This window comes from Zingiber officinale, chromosome 8A (assembly GCF_018446385.1).
Source record: "Zingiber officinale cultivar Zhangliang chromosome 8A, Zo_v1.1, whole genome shotgun sequence".
Classification (NCBI taxonomy): Eukaryota; Viridiplantae; Streptophyta; class Magnoliopsida; order Zingiberales; family Zingiberaceae; genus Zingiber; species Zingiber officinale.
In genome coordinates, this window is record NC_056000.1 from 80,382,855 (window position 1) to 80,403,766 (window position 20,912).

Sequence of the window (20,912 nt, forward strand, 5' to 3'; positions counted from 1 at the left end):
GAAATTTCAAATACAACGACTATTATGATTTGATCGACCATGATATATGATCACTTAATTAATGTTTAATACTTTTCATCATACTTTTTCCGTTATTATTATTATTATTATTAATAAATGTGTTCAACCGTTTGTAGCATTAGTTTTAGGCTCTTGTTAGCAATAGAGTAAAAATTAAAAATAAACTATTTTATTGACTTCATCTCTTTGTTTTACCTTAATGCATTTTCCTCACTTTTACTTAGGTCGAACTGTAAAGTCTAAAGTTTTGAGATAGTTTGGATCACTATTTGAAAGATTATAATTTTTAATTCGTTTTGAATCACAGGACCTATGATTTAGGTTTTCCCGTATAACTCAATCTTAAACCTAAAAATGATCATTTAAATTTTTTTCATAGGCTCTAAAAATTTGTAGTCTTTTATTATCTTTTAGAGTTTATAATTAAAATTATGTTCATCTTTAGAACTACTTAAACCATTTGAAGAGTTAATTTGAGGAGAGTTGATCAATAATCTTTTTTGCCACTTATTCCTTAAAAATGCATGTTTTGGATATCTATTTTTTTTATTATTTTGCTGAATCAATAGATTTAAAAAAAATTATTTTCGACATTCAAGTTATCTGCTATGTCGCTTGCTCTTGCTTAGAGCATGTCACTTAGAGGAATAAATAAAACTATAAGAATTTGAATCTTACTAGGGATGGATATTCACAAAACATCTTAATTATAAACAAAAATTGATTTTACATGAATCCCTTTATAAATAAAAGTCATATGGAATTGAAGTAGAGTATAATTTTATTGGCTTGAAAATTATATTCTTTTTTAACACCATACGTACACTAACAAAATAAATGGTCGAGATTTGAGTGGAACAACGTAGAAGTTCAACTTTCGGCCAGGAATCTTAAGCAGCAACATCATCGCCTGAAGAGCAATATTCAGTTTATTTCCTTATCAAAAATAGTTGCTAATTGACTCATTTTATCCTCTGTTTTTTTAACTTTTTTTATTTATGAGCTTTTCAATTATGCGTGTGAAGAGAACCGGGCCAAGGTCCGTACCGTTAGAGTTGTGCCCCAGTTAGCTAATTTGACTTTATGCTAACGCGCCTTCACCGGTCTTGTTTCCCATGGTGGTTTTTCGCTCGGTGGAGGCCTACCAACCTAATTTAGTCTTTCTTCTTTCCTTTTCCTGGTTTCATCAGATCCAATTTGCGTGTTTTGATTGAATTGCATTTTATTTTATTTTTCCAAATTTTATAGACTCAATGATGGTGGTAATGAATTGATTAAGAACACTCAACGTTATTTAAGTCTTGCTAAAGTGCTATGAATTCATCAAAGGACAATTATACTCACACGAGTTCTAAGAATCCATTACCTTCTTATTGTAATTGGACCGATTCGATCGGTTCATCAAATCGTAAGTCCAAGAGTTAGTTTGATCCGCTCGAATTGGCTTATTTCGTGCAAATTGCAACTCAAACCTAGTTGAACCTAAAAAAATCTATGGATTGAGGGTTTAAGTCATCGGTCAATGAATTATGTATTTTCACATGGTCTCTTTATTCTAAAGCATGGTAAAAACTAATTTAATTGTCTTTTTTTTTCTAAATTTGCTAGAATTTAGATATATTCCATTTTTTAAAAAGTTGTTGTCGAAAAATTTATTTTAAGTGAATATATATAACAATAACATTTAGAGATATTAAAATCAACCGAAGAGAAACAAAGGAAGATTCAAAGATTTGGTGGCTGTGGCACTTGCGAGCCCACGGTTTTGTGTAGGAGGGAACAAAAACGATGTCTTTAGTCTTGCACTTTTATCTTTCTTTGGTCAACGACTTGGGTTTTATACTTGTATAAGGGCAAAAATCAAAGGGCTTCATATTTTAGGGTTTATACTTAACCTCTGCCTAATCTCATGTGATTTGACCCTAATTAGCTTATGTCTGACATAGGGACGGAGTTAGAATATTAGTTTAGCATAGACAAATTTGGATTAAGGTTTACATTTCCCTTAATTCCATAAGAAAATGTCGAATTCTAAATTTGGCATTATTCTTGCATCTCTCAAATGTGTCAATTTAAATTAGATTTACTTTCTTAAATTTTGACACATTTTACTCTTTCAAAGAGTAACACTAATAATTCTTCTCATTTTCAAAGGTTAGTAAAACCTTGAAAATGCTCTCCAAGCGTCAACTTCATCAAGGTTGGGTTGATTACCCTTCCAATTAGAGTTGACACTCTCTAAACTCATCTAGGGTGTAGAGAATATGCTCCTAGGAACCCAAAATCTATTGGTACTCCTTGGATGCTCTAGGTACTCAATAAGAATGACTTCCCTAGATACCTTCCTAAGGACCTTTCTAGGCTTCTTAGAAATCTTGGTCACTTCTACTAGGTCACTCCTAGGGATAACTTCCCTTGTAACCTTCTTTGTGACTTTATTTAGCTTTTTTGGAGCATTAGTCACCCTTACTAGATCAACTTTAGGGATGACTTCCCTTATGACCTTCTTTGTGACTTTGTTAGACTTCTTAGAAGTCTTAGTCATATTGGTCTTGCCAAAAGAACCTTTAGGGATTCCTTTCCTAGTATCCTTGACTTGACCTTTACACCTAGGGTTGGTCACATGGCTATATGGAACCCTATGAAAAGAAGTCACATCCTTCTTGACTTTAGGTTTGTATCTCAAACCTCTATAGCCATTGGATAGCTCTTGTCTAACTTTTCCTAGGTTATGCTCATTTTGAACCCTAAGCATGTTTTCCATTATTGCTAAGGTCCTTTCTAAATTATCAAGTCTTGTCCTCAAAACTTGGTTTTCACTCCATAAATCCTTAGATTTTGATTTTTTATTGAATTCTTGAGCATTTCTATTCTTAGGCATATATCTAAAGTCCTTGGTGTTATTGCCTAAGTTGTTATTTACTTTCCTAATCTTAGGTGTGGTAAATCTAGCATGAGGAAGAATATATTTATCCTTAGTGTCATCATGCTTCCTACTCTCATGATAATCCGCATTAAAATGATAAGAATTATTTCTAGCATGTTTTTTATCATGTGTCAAAGGAATGGATTCATTAAACGATACCTTAGTTTTTACCTTGGAAGCTCCCCCTAGACTTGTGCTTCCTCCTTTGACTTTGGTTGTTTTCTTCTCCTTTGGACATTGGCTTCGATAATGTTCATTTTGGTTGTACAAGAAACACACAATGTGTTTCTTGCTCTTCTTTGTTGTGGGAATTGTCTCCTTGGGCTTCTCCTTGCCCTTGGATACTACTTGGCTCTTCTTCTTGGCCAACTTAGGGCACTTGCTCTTGTAGTGCCCATGCTCCCTACACTCAATGCAAATGATATGATTTTTGTTATTTACAATTGATGTTTCTATACCTTTGCTTGTATGGATGATGCTTGATTCTCTATTTGATTTATCTTACATTGTGGAGGTTGCATCATCTTTTTCTTCTTCTCCTCTTGAGGATGTGGGTGCTTCCACCTCTTCAACTCTTGAGGATGTGGATGCTTCCACCTCTTCCTCTCTTGAAGATATGGATGATCTCTCCTCATCTTCCTTCTCCTCCTCTTTCTTTTCCTCATCGAATGTTGCCCTTGTGTCAACATTGGATTGATCCTTCTCTTCTTGGACCAATGAGCCCTTCTCCTTAGGCTCATCCACTCCTTGAAATTGAGTGGGGTTCTCATGATAGGCAATGATCTTTTTCCAAAGATCACTTACACTTGTGCATTCACCTACACTCAAAATTATGATAGGCAATGATCTTTTTCCAAAGATCCTTATCCGCCTTCGCTTGCTCTCTTTGTTCCTTGGTCCAATGTCGAGGTCGGAGGCGCTTACCCTTCTTGTCCGTTGGAGCTTCAAATGGGTCTTCTAAAACAACCCATTGGTTCCAATCCATTTGGAACCATGTCTCCAACCGAGTTCTCCAAAAATTGAAGTCCTCTTTGTCATACGGTGGTGGAATCCGGATGTCCCATCCGAGCGGTCCTTCGAACTCCATCTTCTTCCTCTAGCTTCTTGCTCTCTTGGCGGTTAGTCTGTATAAGAGCGACCTCGCTTTGATACCAATTATTGGGACCGATGTGCCCGCTAGAGGGGGGTGAATAGCGTTTCGTCGTGCATTTGTGCTTGCTTCGTCTTGATATGCATCAGAAAATAAAATACAAACACTCACAATGCTAACACCTAGGATTTACTTGGTATTCACCTCAAGAAGAGGTGACTAATCCAAGGATCCACACGCGACGCTATCCTCCACTATGAACAACTCCTTCTCGGTCGCAACCGGAGGCAGAGAAGCCTCGTACAAATCCACACACAACAACACAACTCACACAAGAATAAAATATAAGATATAGATGAAATACACCCTTCTTCTTACTTACTTGTTGCTTGTTGTTACCTCTTGAATCTTGAGAGAACACTCTCAAGAGCCTTCAAGAACTGGCGGTGAAAGTCGGAGAAGCTCGTTGAAGATCGCCGAAAAATCACAGGAAGAAGATCGCTAAAATCTGGCTAAGAAAACGCTCCGCCCATGTTTTAAACAGTGCTCTCAATCGATTGAATTCATCCCCAATCGATTGTCACGTCAGCACTGCTCCATCGCAGCCGTCCATCACTTGCATCTTGCGCAATGATCACTTCCCAATCGATCGACCGATCGATTGGGACTTCTTGAATCGATCACCCGATCGATTCAGAACCTTTCTGTGCTCTCGCATCCGTGCGAGAGCTTCTGCTGCCCAATCGATTGACCGATCGATTAGCAGCTCCCAATCGATCGCCCGATCGATTGGGAAAGTCTCTGTGCTCGCGATTTCATATCCCAATCGATCGTCCGATCGATTGGGCCTTCCCACAATCCCAGCACAGTCTAAATTGATCGACCAATTGATTTGGACCCTGTTCAATTGATCGCCCGATCGATTGAACACTCTGAACTTGACTTAAACTCAAGTCTAAAGTCCTAACCCAACTTCCGGTCAACCGTGACATGTTGGGTCTCCATGCCTAGCATTTGGCCACACCCGACCAACCTCGAACTAACCTTCTAGCCTCGTCTATTAGCCTTGCGTCCCTCAGATATCTCCTCATCCTTCACGTCTTGCCTTCAGGAGCTTCCTTCGACCTCATCCTAATTGTCGGGTCTTCCTTACCAAGTCATACCAGGACTTACCTTGCCAAGACCACATGCTTGGACTTTCCAATTGTCTGGCTCCTCACCAGGACTTTCTCCTTTGCCAAGATCACACTTGGACTTCCAACTACCTGGCTCCTCACCAGGACTTTCTCCTGCCTAGCTCCTCACCAGGACTTTCTCCTGCCTAGCTCCTCACTAGGACTTTCCCGTTGTCTGGCTCCTCACCAAGACTTTCTCCTTTGCCAAAATCACACTTGGACTTTCCAACTGCCTGGCTCCGTACTAGGACTTTCTCCTGCCTAGCTCCTCACTAGAACTTTCCCGTTGCCTGGCTTCTCACCAGGACTTTCTCAAATGCCTAACATCCAGTTAGAACTTTCCCGGTCAAGTCTCCTGTCAATTTTGACCTACTTGACTTGTATTCTCATCAACCTGATCAACCCTTTGACCATCTCCATAATCGGACGATTGCTCTAGAAATCTCCTTATATTGTCAAACATCAAAACTCAAATCCTTACACAAGCTTGACTCAACTCAAGCTTAGTCAAACTGGTCAACCTTGACCTAGGGAAATTACCTCAACAATCTCCCCCTTTTTGATGTTTGATAATACCTCTAAGTTAGGCTAAATCCCATAGCCTTAACCTCTTCTTTATCACAAGGTTAAATCTCATAGTCTTAACCTCTTCTTTATACAAGGCTAAATCTCATAGCCTTAACTTCTTCTTAATCACAAGGCTAAATCTCATAGTCTTAATCCTTTTCATGACAAGGCATGAATGAAGGTTTTTTTCATTTTCTCCCTTTCCCAGAAGGCAAACTTTCTCTTCTTGGGATGAAGGCCTAACTTAACCTCAAATTCTCCCCCTTTGTCATACATCAAAACCAAAAAACAAACTCTTCTCCATAAGAGTTAACTCTACATTGTTTACAACCTCATATGTTGTTAACAACCCCACAATGAAGATCTCATAGTCTTCATTGCCGCCTAAGCTCCCCCTTGAGCTCTACTTCACTTCAAAATGCTCATCCTAGAGCATGCATCAACTTCCCAATAAAACTCTCATTCATTGTATTCAATGCTCCCTCTTGAGCAGTAATCTTTTTCTCAATGCTTATCCAAAAGCATTTTTCACTTTACCAATGAAGGTCTAATCCCCTTCATTAATCCAATGCTCCCCCTTGAGTATTAATTTACTCCACAATGTTCATCCAAGAGCATTTATCATCCTAGCAATGAAAATAAACAATCTTCCATTGTTCCCCAATACTCGACCCTGAGTATTAACCATCACGAAGGTTTAACCTCCTTCCAAGGTCCTTAAAAATAACTTTTCATGCATTCAAGGAGTAACTCCCCCTAAAAACATGGTCACACTTCTGTCATTATATTGCACCAACAATGGCTTGGAGTTCCTCAACAATTAGGAAAATCAAAACTTGAAGTTTTGAGGTTCAAAATTCAATAATGAAACTAAACCCCCAACCTAAACTTCACCTAAGTCTACCTTAACCAATCCATACTTGCATTCATCATGAAAACTCTCTCTAAATGTATACAAGTGTATTCCAAAGGATTAGGAATGGTTAATAACCCTTGAAAATCAAAACTTGAAGTTTTGAGGTTCCGAAATTTGAAATTGAATCTAAACCCCATCATAAACTTCACTTTGATTTATCTTAACCAATTCATACATATTTTCATCAAAAAAAATTCCCCTTAAATGTATACAAATGTATTTCAAAGGATTTGGAATGGTTATTGGAACTTGAAGTAGCTTAATATGCTGAAATCAGGCTTTTCTGGCCATAATCAGACTTCCCAATCGATTGAAGTTGGGACTCAATCGATTGAAGCTACTTCAATCGATCCATTGATCGATTTCTCAAGCTTCTGCTTGCAGATATTCCCTCTGAATCGATTGACTGATCGATCCAGCCTTGGTCAATCGATCGGCTAATCGATCCACTGACTCTCTGTTCACGGGAATTAGCTTCCCAATCGATCAACTGATCGATTAAAATCATCCCAATCGATCGGTTGATCAATTGGGTTTCTGATTTTCTGAAATTTAGTTTCAGCAAAATTCAGAAACTCCCCAAAAATTCTACAAAATTACAAAAATCATGAAAGTTCATGTAGATACTCTTTAGGGTATACTCTATCAAGGAAAAATAGTTTTCTATGAAAATACTTACTATTTTCAAAGAATGGCATAAATTTGAAAACTCTTGAAAACTTCAATATTTTCTCCTAGTTTGTGTCTAACTTTTCAATGATGATTACTATAAAAAAGTCTTCACCAAGGTTTTCCAAAAGCGTTTTAAAATCATTTTCAAAATCAATATTCAACCATATTCCTTGGGCTCAATGCACATGACTTGTACATTAGCTTTCCCAATGATTGGAAAACACATAACTGTTAGGATCTCTTCGTACGGCTAGAGAGGGGGGTGTGAATAGCCGACCCCAATTGCTCGCGTTTCTTTCTACAAACTAGGGTTAGCGCAGCGGAAACTAAATGCAGAAAGAAAACAGGAGAAGAAATCAAACCTCTACGCAAGGATGTAACGAGGTTCGGAGATGAAACTCCTACTCCTCGGCGTGTCCGTAAGGTGGACGAAGCCTATCAATCCGTCGGTGGATGAGTCCCCGGAAAATCGGCTAAATCAAACTCCTTGTGGGTGGAGAAACCTCGCCACAATCACTTGCAACAGCAAGCTAAGAGTACAAGAGAATAGCAAGAACAAAATACAACAGGAATGTAAACACAGTAGCTTGCCTTCTCGTCGACTGGGGTCCCGGATGAAGTAGCAACTTCACGGACAGATGCAACAAGCAACTCAACAGCAGCTGATCCAGTCGTGGAATGAAACTCACGCGAAGCTTCGACAAGGAGGAGCTCAACAAAGCTCAAGCACAACAGCACTTCGCAACAGGAAGGAAGAAGAAGAAGTCAGCAGCGAATCATCGAGAATATACCGGCAGAAGACAAGAAGAAGACTGCTACGCAACGGCTAGACGTGGACCAATCAGTCAAGCCCGATCGGTTTTGCCTGATCGGCCGTGGGGACCGATCAGTTCTCGGCCGATCGGTCCCGCACCGATCGAAGGCTTCGCAGAGTTGCCCAACTCTCAGATGGACTCGATCGGTCTCCGGACCGATCCCACTCCTCGATCGGTCCCGGACCGATCAGTTTCATGCCGATCGGTCCCGCACCGATCAAGAAGCCCATTTTGCTTGTTATCGATTGGTCACCGCACCGATCGGACACAACGATCACTGATCGGTCTGCAGATCGATCCGAGCTTGGTTTTGCCCAAACCAAGTCCCAATTCTCCCAAACCAACATCCGGTCAACCTTGACTGTTGGTACATCATGCTAGCATCCGGTCACTCCCTTGACCGCTAAGACTCCTCACCAAGTGTCCGGTCAATCCTTTGACCCACTTGGACTTTTTCTTCGTGTCAAGTATCGGTCACTCCCTCGACCTACTTGACCTTCTCAACACCGATGTCCGATCATCCTCGATCCATCCGGATTTTCCCTTGCCCGCCTTCACCACCGGGACTTCACCTAGCTTCACTCACTAGGGTTTTCACACCTGCCTAACATCCTCTTAGGACTTTCTCACCGCCCGGCTTCACTCACCAGATTTTCCAACCGCCTAACATCCCGCTAGGACTTTCCCACTGCCTGGCTTCACTCACCAGGACTTTCCAACCGCCTAACATCCCAGTTAGGACTTTCTCACTGCTGGCTTCACTCACCAGACTTTCCAATTGCCAAACTCCCTGTTTGGACTTTCCCCGTGCCAAGTCTCCATACTTGGACTTTCCGCGTGCCAAGCTACCTGCTTGGACTTTTCCCGTGCCAAGTCTCCGTACTTGGACTTTTCCAGTGCCAAGTCTCCATACTTGGACTTTTCGCGAATCAGGTCAACCAGGTCAACCTTGACCTAAGGTTGCACCTACAATCTCCCAAACACCTATTCTTGTCAAACATCAAGAATACAACTCTTCCACGAGTGTCAAACATCAAAATACAACTCAACTAGGTCAACCTTGACCTAAGGTTGCACCGACAATCTTCCCAAGTCAAACATCAAAATACAACTCGAGTCAAGTCACCTCGAGTCGGGTCAACCAGGTCAACCTTGACCTAAGGTTGCACCAACAATCTCCCCCTTTTTGATGTTTGACAAAACCCATAATCAAGTTAGGTTAACCCGATAACCTAACTTAGGTTTTCCAACCATCTTCCAATGTCCAATGTTCTTTCCTTGAACATTCTCTGGACATTCTCCCCTTAGGTTAACCCGATAACCTAACTTGGGTTCTCCAATAATTCTCCCCCTTTTTGACACACATCAAAAGAATTCCAATGTTCTTCCTCGAACATTCCTTGACATTCTTCCCCTAGCTTAGGTTAACCCGATAACCTAACTTGGGTTCTCCAATAATTCTCCAATGAACACTCTCCCCTTTTTGACACACATCAAAAAGAAAAAGGAGGGTATCAAGGTCAAGAGTTTCTTCCTAATGAAAGTCCCATACCTTTCATTGAAACTCTTAATTTCCCCCTTGATACTAAACTCAACAATCAACTTAGTGATAATCCCATATCACTAATCCTCAAAAGTCGTAAGGAGTAAAACTCCCCCTAAGAGTCACTCCCCTTGACAATTAGGTAAAAACTCCTCCTAAAGGTCAACTCCCCCTTGACCATTGCACCAACAATGTCTTGAAGAGTTTCAAACCTTTAGAAATCCAAAACACCAACTCCCAGCTGAAATTTCAGACAAAACAGTCGAAAAATCAGCATTTGGCACGCCCTGATCGGTCACCAGACCGATCAGGGATTCCCTGGATCGGTCACAGTGACCGATCCAGCATCCCCTGGACCGATCAGGCAACCTCCTGATCGGTCCACAAGTCTGATATCAGATTTCTGATTTCTTCTCTCGAAATTCAGAAACCTCTAGAAAATCACAGAAAATTTCAAAAATTGTAAAATTTTAAGGATACATTCCTCATAACATACACTATTATGGAAAAATAATTTTCGATGAAAATAACTTCCATTTTCAAATCTTGATACAAAGTTCAAAAACTTTGAAATAGTTCAAGTTTAACTCAACTTTGTATCACAATGTTCAATGATGAATGCAATCACTAAGATGTCTTCATCAAGGTTTTCCAAATCAATTTCAAAATGATTTTAAAACTTTTAATTTAGGATCATGATCTTAGGGCTAAATGTACATGACTTGTACACAAGCTTTCCCTATGATCCTCCATTTCTTGAATTAGGCTCATCTAGGTATAAGAACTATGCACCTTGATCCTAATTCATGATCCTAATATCTCACACACATCTAAAGTGTATCAAACACATCCATGGCAATTTTAATGTGAGATATGGGTTTAGGTATCTTAGACTAAGGTCTCATGCATTTTCTAAACACAAATTTGATCTCAATATCAAAATGTGTTTTTCATCCTTAAATCAATTCAATTGATTATTAATGCAAGAGATGATGACATGACATAAAATGGTATCATAAATGAAAACATATGCCAAAGTCATGATGTCATGGCATAAAGTTTGAAACTTAAATAAACATGACATAAAAACTAGCCTAAGCATTATCATGACATTTCAAATGATAATAAAACTAAACATGATGTCATGACATGTGAGGGCAAACAATCATGGCAAGATTTAGCATAAATAAATATACCTAGATTACTTATCTAAGTATCCTTAACCACTTGACTAACTTCAAATTTAATCCTAGATTGCCCCAAAATGCCAAAATCCTAATTTTGACACTTCTTGAACTCTAGATTTTCCCAAATTGTGTCAATTAAGATTAAAAATGAAATTTCCAATCTTTAGGCACATTTAACTCTTCAAAGGAGTAAATGATAATTCCATTTCATTTTCAAAAGTTCTCAAAACCTTGAAAATGCTCCTTGAGTGTCAATTTCCTCAAAGTTGGGTTAACTACCCTTCTAATCGGAGTTGACACTCTCTAACCCATCTATGGGGTAGAGAAGATGCTCCTAGGAACCCAATACCTATTAGAGCTCATTGGGTTCACTAAATATTCACTAGGGATAACTTCCCTAGCAACCCTTCTAATGACCCTCTTAGGCTTTAAAGCCTTGGTCATTTGGGACTCATCAAGATCAACTCTAGGGGTGACTCCCCTTGTGACCTTGGTGATGGTCTTCCTAGCCCTAGATTTTGTTCCATAATCGAATGGAACATTATGATAAGTGGGCTTGACCACTTGGGACTTAGGTTTGTGACTCAAACCTTTCTTGTCCTTGGACATTGGTTTTTGACCCTTAAACCCTAGAGATGACTTCTCCAAGTTCTTAAGAGCCTTTTCCAAAGTATCAAGTCTTGACCTCAAGACTTGATTCTCCTTCTCTAATACCTCAAGTTTTAATTTGTCATTGTTCTTTGAAGCATTCCTAGGCATGTGTCTAGTTGATTTGGGGTTTCTACCTAGGTTTTCCTTAACCTTAGAAGTGTTAATCCTAGGGTTAGCATTCCTAGTAGTATCCCTATCTAGGTTGACATGTTTAGCACCTAAGCACATGTATTGATTTCTAGTGTTAACATGCTTATCATTATTAACTAATGCAATAAAATTACTAGCATGTATTTTATTAGAATTGCAAAAATGAACCTTAGAGGTTACCTTAGGGTTTGCCTTAGCTCCCCCTATCGATGTGCCCGGTCTCTTGCCCTTGTGAGGTTGCCTCCCCCTCGGACAATGGCTCCTATAGTGTCCCCTTTGCTTGCATTGGAAGCACACGATGTGCTCCTTGCCCTTGCGTTTCGGGACTCCGGCTTCCTTGACCTTTGGCGCCGGTGGAGTCTTTCTTACCCTCTTTGGACACTTACTCTTGTAATGTCCATGTTCCCTACACTCAAAGCACATAATGTGTAATTTAATTGAACTTAAATTGCTTGAGTTACCTAGGGTTGAGGGTGGATGCGAGCTCTCTTCTTCATCCCTTTCGGAGGTAGAAGCTTCTTCTTCTTGCTCCGAACTTGAAGAAGAACTCTCCTCCTCTTCGTCCTTAGATGTTGAGTAACCCTCAACTTCTAATTCCTCTCCTCCATGATGTGAGCTACTTGATGACTCACTTGTCTCCTCTTCATGATTTGAAGTGGAGCTCTCCTCATGGTACTTGGCCAAGTTATCCCATAATTCCTTGGCATTGTTGTAACCTATCTTACACAAGATGTTAGTAGGCAATGAAAATTCAATTATTCTCGTTACCTCTTCGTTGATTTCGGATTTGTGAATTTGTTCTCTGGTCCACTCCTTCTTCTCAATAGGTTTTCCTTCCTTATCCACCGGAGGAGTAAAACCTTCTTGTACACAAAACCAATTCATTATGTTAGTCATAAGAAAGTACTTCATCCTTACCTTCCAATACGCGAAGTCACCGCATTCGTAGAATGGTGGAATGGTGACATCTTCTCCGAGTAGATCCATCATCTAGCTCGTGCTCCCCGGGTGTTAATCCGATGAAGAGCAAACCTTTGCTCTGATACCACTTGTTAGGATCTCTTCGTACGGCTAGAGAGGGGGGTGTGAATAGCCGACCCCAAATCGTCGTGTTTCTACAAACTAGGGTTAGCGCAACGGAAACTAAATGCAGAAAGAAAACAGGAGAAGAAATCAAACCTCTACGCAAGGATGTAACGAGGTTCGGAGATGAAACTCCTACTCCTCGGCGTGTCCGTAAGGTGGACGAAGCCTATCAATCCGTCGGTGGATGAGTCCCCGGAAAATCGGCTAAATCAAACTCCTTGTGGGTGGAGAAACCTCGCCACAATCACTTGCAACAGCAAGCTAAGAGTACAAGAGAATAGCAAGAACAAAATACAACAGGAATGTAAACACAGTAGCTTGCCTTCTCGTCGACTGGGGTCCCGGATGAAGTAGCAACTTCACGGACAGATGCAACAAGCAACTCAGCAGCAGCTGATCCAGTCGTGGAATGAAGCTCACGCGAAGCTTCGACAAGGAGGAGCTCAACAAAGCTCAAGCACAACAGCACTTCGCAACAGGAAGGAAGAAGAAGAAGTCAGTGCAGCAGCAGCTCTCGACCCCTTTATACCTGCGAAGAAGACAGCGAAGAAACTAGCCGTTGCTACGCAACGGCTAGGACGTGGACCGATCAGGCTGAAGCCTGATCGGTCTGGGCCTTGCCTGATCGGTCCCCAGACCGATCAGAAGGCTTCACAGAGAGTTGCCCAACTCTCTGTGTGGAATCTGATCGGTCTCCGGACCGATCCCACCTGTCCCTGATCGGTCCCGGGGACCGATCAGGCTCCATGCTGATCGGTCCCCAGACCGATCAGTAAGCCCACAGCCTTCTGTTTGTTATCTGATTGGTCACCAGACCGATCAGATACACAAACGTATCGCTGGATCGGTCTGCAGACCGATCCAGAGCTTGGTTTTTGCCCAAACCAAGTCCCAAGTCTCCCAAACCAACATCCGGTCAACCTTGACCTGTTGGTACATCATGCTTAGCATCCGGTCACTCCCTTGACCTGCTAAGACTCCTCACCAAGTGTCCGGTCAATCCCTTTGACCCACTTGGACTTTTCTCTTCGTGTCAAGTATCCGGTCACTCCCTTGACCTACTTGACCTTCTCAACACCAGATGTCCGATCATCCTTGATCCATCTGGATTTTCCCTTGCCTGGCTTCACTCACCCGGACTTTCACCTAGCTTCACTCACTAGGGTTTTCACACCACCTAACATCCTAGTTAGGACTTTCTCACTGCCTGGCTTCACTCACCAGAACTTTCCAACTGCCTAACATCCCAGTTAGGACTTTCCCACTGCCTGGCTTCACTCACCAGGACTTTCCACACTGCCTAACATCCCAGTTAGGACTTTCTCACTGCCTGGCTTCACTCACCAGGACTTTCCAATTGCCTAACATCCCAGTTAGGACTTTCCCACTGCCAAGTCTCCATACTTGGATTTTCCGCGTGCCAAGCTACCTGCTTGGACTTTTCCCCGTGCCAAGTCTCCGTACTTGGACTTTTCCAGTGCCAAGTCTCCATACTTGGACTTTTCGCGAATCAGGTCAACCAGGTCAACCTTGACCTAAGGTTGCACCTACAATCTCCCAAACACCTATTCTTGTCAAACATCAAGAATACAACTCTCTTCTCGTCAAACATCGACATGCAACTCAACTAGGTCAACCTTAACCTAAGGTTGCACCGACAATCTTCCCAAGTCAAACATCAAAATACAACTCGAGTCAAGTCACCTCGAGTCGGGTCAACCAGGTCAACCTTGACCTAAGGTTGCACCAACAATAACTATATGTTTTGATGAACCTAAAACTCAACAAGATGCACTAAATCAACATCTTGAGTTTTGTTCACCATCCTAACATCTCACTTATATCTAATGTGTACTAAAACACATACAAGTCACCTTATGGTTCTTTCTGAGATGTATATTTGATTTTGCCCTAAACTAAGGGATCATGCATAACTATCTAGGCATTATGGAACTTGTGATCATCCACCTAGGATGTTACTTGGTGTCATCCCACTTATTGAGATATTTACCATTTATAATAAATGTATTTTGTCCTTAATTACAATGAATTAAACATGATGCATGATATGTTATGACATACATCAAAAAAATAATTTTCAAAAGAAAATTTCCTATAACTACATGATGTATGTATGACATGACATGTTATTTTTTTATGTTTTTCATAATAATCATGAATGCAAAAAATAAATATGATGTCATGACATATGATGGGCAAACAAAGCATGGCAAATTAGCATACATAAAATACCTAGATTACCTATGTAAGTGTCCTTAAACCTTAGCTAATCTTAAAATAAATCCTAGATTGCCCAATTTCATCAAGAAGGTGTCAACCCCCAAATTGGCATTTTTTTACTCTCTTGATTTATTTATGTCAATTAAAATTAAGCACATTCCTCAAATTTTGGCATGTTTATCCTTCCAAAGGAGTAATCACCTTATATTTTAAGCTCAGATTTACCCTTTACTCTCTAAGAACATACCAAAATCTCAACTTGGTAGTTCATATGATTCTCCAAATTATGTCAATTTAATTCAAACATAATTTCTTAAGATTTGGCACATGTTACTCTTTCCAAGAGTGACAATTTGGATTAAGGTTTACATTTCCCTTAATTCCATAAGAAAATGTCGAATTCTAAATTTGGCATTACTTTTGCATCTCTCAAGTGTGACATGTTACTTTTGCATCTTTCAAAGAGTAACACTAATAATCCTTCTCATTTTCAAAGGTTAGTAAAACCTTGAAAATGCTCTCCAAGCGCCAACTTCATCAAGGTTGGGTTGACTACCCTTCCAATTAGAGTTGACACTCTCTAAGCCCATCTAGGGTGTAGATAATATGCTTCTAGGAACCCAAAACCTATTGGTACTCCTTGGATGCTCTAGGTACTCACTAGGGATGACTTCCCTAGATACCTTCCTAAGGACCTTTCTAGGCTTCTTAGAAACTTTGGTCACTTCTACTAGGTCACTCCTAGGGATAACTTCCCTTGTAACCTTCTTTGTGACTTTATTTGGCCTTTTTGGAGCATTAGTCACCCTTACTAGATCAACTTTAGGGATGACCTCCCTTGTGACCTTCTTTGTGACTTTGTTAGACTTCTTAGAAGCCTCAGTTACATTGGTCTTGTCAAAAGAACCTTTATGGATTCCTTCCCTAGTATCCTTGACTTGACCTTTACACCTAGGGTTGGTCACATAGCTATATGGAACCCTATGAAAAGAAGTCACATCCTTCTTGACTTTAGGTTTGTATCCCAAACCTCTATAGCCATTGGATGGCTCTTGTCTAACTTTTCCTAGGTTATGCTCATTTTGAACCCTGAGCATGTTTTCCATTCTTGCTAAGGTCCTTTCTAAATTATCAAGTCTTGTCCTCAAGACTTGGTTTTCACTCCATAAATCCTTAGATTTTGGTTTTTCATTGAATTCTTGAGCATTTCTATTCTTAGGCATATATCTAAAGTCCTTGGTGTTATTGCCTAAGTTGTTATTTACCTTCCTAATCTTAGGTGTGGTAAATCTAGCATGAGGAAGAATATATTTATCCTTAGTGCCATCATGCTTCCTACTCTCATGATAATTCACATTAAAATGATAAGAATTATTTTTAGCATGTTTTTTATCATGTGTCAAAGGAATGGATTCATTAAATGATACCTTAGTTTTTACCTTGGAAGCTCCCCCTAGACTTGTGCTTCCTCCTTTGACTTTGATTGTTTTCTTCTCCTTTGGACATTGGCTTCGATAATGTCCATTTTGGTTGCACAAGAAACACACAATGTGTTTCTTGCTCTTCTTTATTGTGGGAATTGTCTCCTTGAGCTTCTCCTTGCCCTTGGGTACTAATTGGCTCTTCTTCTTGGCTAACTTGGGGCACTTGCTCTTGTAGTGCCCATGCTCCCTACACTCAAAGCAAATGATATGGTTTTTTTTATTTACAATTGAAGTTTCTATACCTTTGCTTGTATGGATGATACTTGATTCTCCATTTGATTTATCTTGCATTGTGGAAGTTGCATCATCTTTTTCTTCTTCTCCTCTTGAGGATGTGGGTGCTTCCACCTCTTCAACCCTTGAGCATGTGGATACTTCCACCTCTTCCTCTCTTGAAGATATGGATGATCTCTCCTCATCTTCCTTCTCCTCCTCTTTCTTTTCCTCATCGAATGTTGCCCTTGTGTCAACATTGGATTGGTCCTTCTCTTCTTGGACCAATGAGTCCTTCTCCTTAGGCTCATCCACTCCTTGAAATTGAGTGGGGTTCTCATGATAGGCAATGATCTTTTTCCAAAAATCACTTGCACTTGTGCATTCACCTACACTCAAAATTATGATAGGCAATGATCTTTTTCCAAAGATCCTTATCCGCCTCTGCTTGTTCCCTTTTTTCCTCGGTCCAATGTCGAGGTCGGAGGCGCTTACCCTTCTTGTCCGTTGGAGCTTCAAATGGGTCCTCCAAAATAACCCATTGGTTCCAATCCATTTGGAACCATGTCTCCAACTGAGTTCTCCAAAAATTGAAGTCCTCTTTGTCATACGGTGGTGGAATTCGGATGTCCCATCCGAGGGTCCTTCGGACTCCATCTTCTTCCTCTAGCTTCTTGCTCTCTTGGCGGTTAGTCCGTAAAAGAGCGACCTCGCTCTGATACCAATTGTTGGGATCGATGTGACCGCTAGAGGGGGGTGATTAGTGTTTCGTCGCGTACTTGTGTTTGCTTCGTCTTGATATGCAACGGAAAATAAAATACAAACACTCACAATGCTAATACCTAGAATTTACTTGGTATCCACCTCAAAAAGAGGTGACTAATCCAAGGATCCACACACGATGCTATCCTCCATTATGAACAACTCCTTCTCTGTCGCAGCCGGAGGCGGAGAAGCCTCGTACAAATCCACATACAACAACACAACTCACACAAGATGAAAATACAAGATATAGATGAAATACACCCTTCTTCTTGCTTACTTGTTGCTTGTTGTTGCTTCTTGAATCTTGAGAGAACACTCTCAAGAGCATTCAAGAACTGGTGGTGAAAGTCGGAGAAGCTCGTTGAAGATCGCCGAAAAATCGCAGGAAGAAGATCCTTAAAATCTGGCAAAGAAAATGTTCCGCTCGGGCTTTAAACAGTGCTCCCAATCGATTGAATTCATCCCCAATCAATTACCACGTCAGCACCGCTCCATTGCAGTCGTCCATCACCTGCATCCTATGCAACGGTCACTTCCCAATCGATCGACTGATCAATTGGGACTTCCTGAATTGATCGCCCAACCGATTCAGAACATTTCTGTGCTCTCGCATCCGCGCGAGAGCTTCTGCTGCCCAATTGATTAACCAATCGATTAGCAGCTCCCAATCGATCGCCCGATCGATTGGGAAAGTCTCTGTGCTCGTGATTTCATATCCCAATCGATCAGTCGATCGATTGGGCCTTCCCACAATCGCAGCACAGTCCAAATCGATCGACCAATCGATTTGGACCCTGTTCAATCGATCGCCCGATCGATTAAACACTCTGAACTTGACTCAAACTCAAGTCCAAAGTCCCAAACCCAACTTCCAGTCAACCGTGACCTGTTGGGTCTCCATGCCTAGCATTTGGTCACACCCGACCAACCTCGAACTAGCCTTCTAGCCTCCTCCATCAGCCTTGCGTCCCTCGGATATCTCCCCATCATTCACGCCTTGCCTTCAGGAGTTTCCTACAGCCTCATCCTAGTTGTCGGGTCTTCCTTACCAAGTCATACCAGGACTTACCGTGCCAAGACCACATGCTTGGACTTTCCAATTGTCTGGCTCCTCACCAGGACTTTCTCCTTTGCCAAGATCACACTTGGACTTCCAACTGCTTGGCTCCTCACCAGGACTTTCTCTTTTGCCAAGATCACACTTGGACTTCCAACTGCTTGGCTTCTCACCAGGACTTTCTCCTGCCTAGCTCCTCAATAGGACTTTCCCGTTGCCTGACTCCTCACCAGGACTTTCTCCTTTGCCAATATCACACTTGGACTTTTCAACTGCCTGGCTCCTCACCAGGACTTTCTTCTGCCCAGCTCCTCACTAGGACAATCCCGTTGTCTGGCTCCTCACCAGGACTTTCTCAAATGTCTAACATCCAGTTAGGACTTTCCCAGTCAAGTCTCCTGTCAACCTTGACCTACTTGACTTGTATTCTCATCAACCTGATCAACCCTTTGACCATCTCCATAACCGGACGATTGCTCCAGCAATCTCCTTATATTGTCAAACATCAAAACTCAAATCCTGACTCAAGCTTGACTCAAATCAAGCTTAGTCAAACTGGTCAACCTTGACCTAGGGAAATTGCCCCAACAAATGTGTCCTCACAGTCACTCCCCTCCAATGACTTACCTTAACTTACCTGCCAGACGTCCGGTCAGCCCTTCGACCCGTCTAGACTTCGTGTCAGCTACCTGGCCAGCCCGTCGACCTAGCTGAGCTTCCCTGCAACACTGAGTTAGCACGGTATTAATAGAATTCAAGTATAACCTAGGGTTACCTAACTTCACTCACTAGGATTTCCATTGTCTGGCTTCATTCACCAGGACTTCCTCCACCTAGCTTCACTCACTAGGGTTTGGCTTCACTCACCAAGACTTCCTCCACCTAGCTTCACTCACTAGGGTCTGACTTCACTCACCGGGACTTCCTCCACCTAGCTTCACTTACTAGGGTCCGACTTCACTCACCGGGACTTCCACCACCTAGCTTCACTCACTAGGGCTCGACTTCACTCATCGGGATTTCCGCCACCTAGCTTCACTCACTAGGGCCCGACTTCACTCACCGGGTCTTCCACCACCTAGCTTCACTCACTAGGGCCCGGCTTCACTCACCGGGACTTCCACTTTGCCTAACCTTTAGTTAGGACTTACCTTTGCTAGTCATCTAGTCCTGACTAGATTTCTCTCTCCCAAGCATCAGGTCTTGTTTGGATTAACCCTTGGTTATATTGTCAAACATCGAAACCCTAGAGGTCGATTACACCAACACAATGTAGTAGCAGTGAGAACAAAAGCACACATACCTCCACCCCGGCCCCCCCCCCTCTTTATATAGTGCTCCAGTAGGCGACGTGCACGTTCCTCAAGGCACGAGCACATTTTCCCAACTGTCCTATAAAAAGATATGTCAGAAAAGTGTCTCTGACACCATGCTTTAATAGGGCATGTAAATCCTTAATATGACAATAGAAGCTTCCATCGTACGATTTGCTTATTTACCATGTCATATTTTTCAACGGTATTATCTCCCAGAGGGATATTAAGAGATATGGGAAGGACTCCACTATTTGGCCTAGTGGGATAGTTGTTCGGTCAGGACTCCCTGCCTGGTCGATCTCAGTTGTTCTTCTTCATAATATTTTGGTTCAGTAAACTGTTTCTTGCTTGACCAGACAGGCATTCCAGTCGCCTTAGTGTTTCTTTGGTCAGTAATGAGCATCTGATGTTCTTTTTGTAGTGACCCCGGTCGGACAAGCGATTTACTCCGATAAGCCTCCTAGTTGATCGGACCCTTCAGGCTCGATAGGCAGTTGGTGTCGACTTCCACTCGGCCCACGTTTGGTGAACTCATTGGTTCTTTAGTATTGATCATCCTGACTTTGACCTCTACGTCGACTGTTATCTCCGCTCTTGACCCATACTTGATGGACTCCTTTATCGTTACATCAGTCGCCATCTTTTTTGCAGAACAAAGAAAAAAAATTAGAAAATTCTAACTGTGGATTTTTGTTTTTTTTGTTCGGGCCCTGCCCACACTCGGCCCGCGTTGGCTCTGCCCTTGGTTTGACTAGTCTAAATTTTTCTTAAATTTGAACCTCCTAAATTGGCTGACTAATATTTTAGGGTTTAGGATATTACTTGCGGGAAAAATAAGTGAAAAAGGTTTCGGTTATTAATGGTGAAGTGGTTGCTCGAGCCTTGATGGTACCCTACAACAAACAGTGGAAAGGTTGAGCTTGATGGTTACTCATCATCTACCGGAGAATGGACCAGCTTAACATGGAAGAACACTTTCCTTTTTTGGACCACTGCTGCTGGGAGTGAAAGCTCATTCTGATCCGATCCATCTTCCC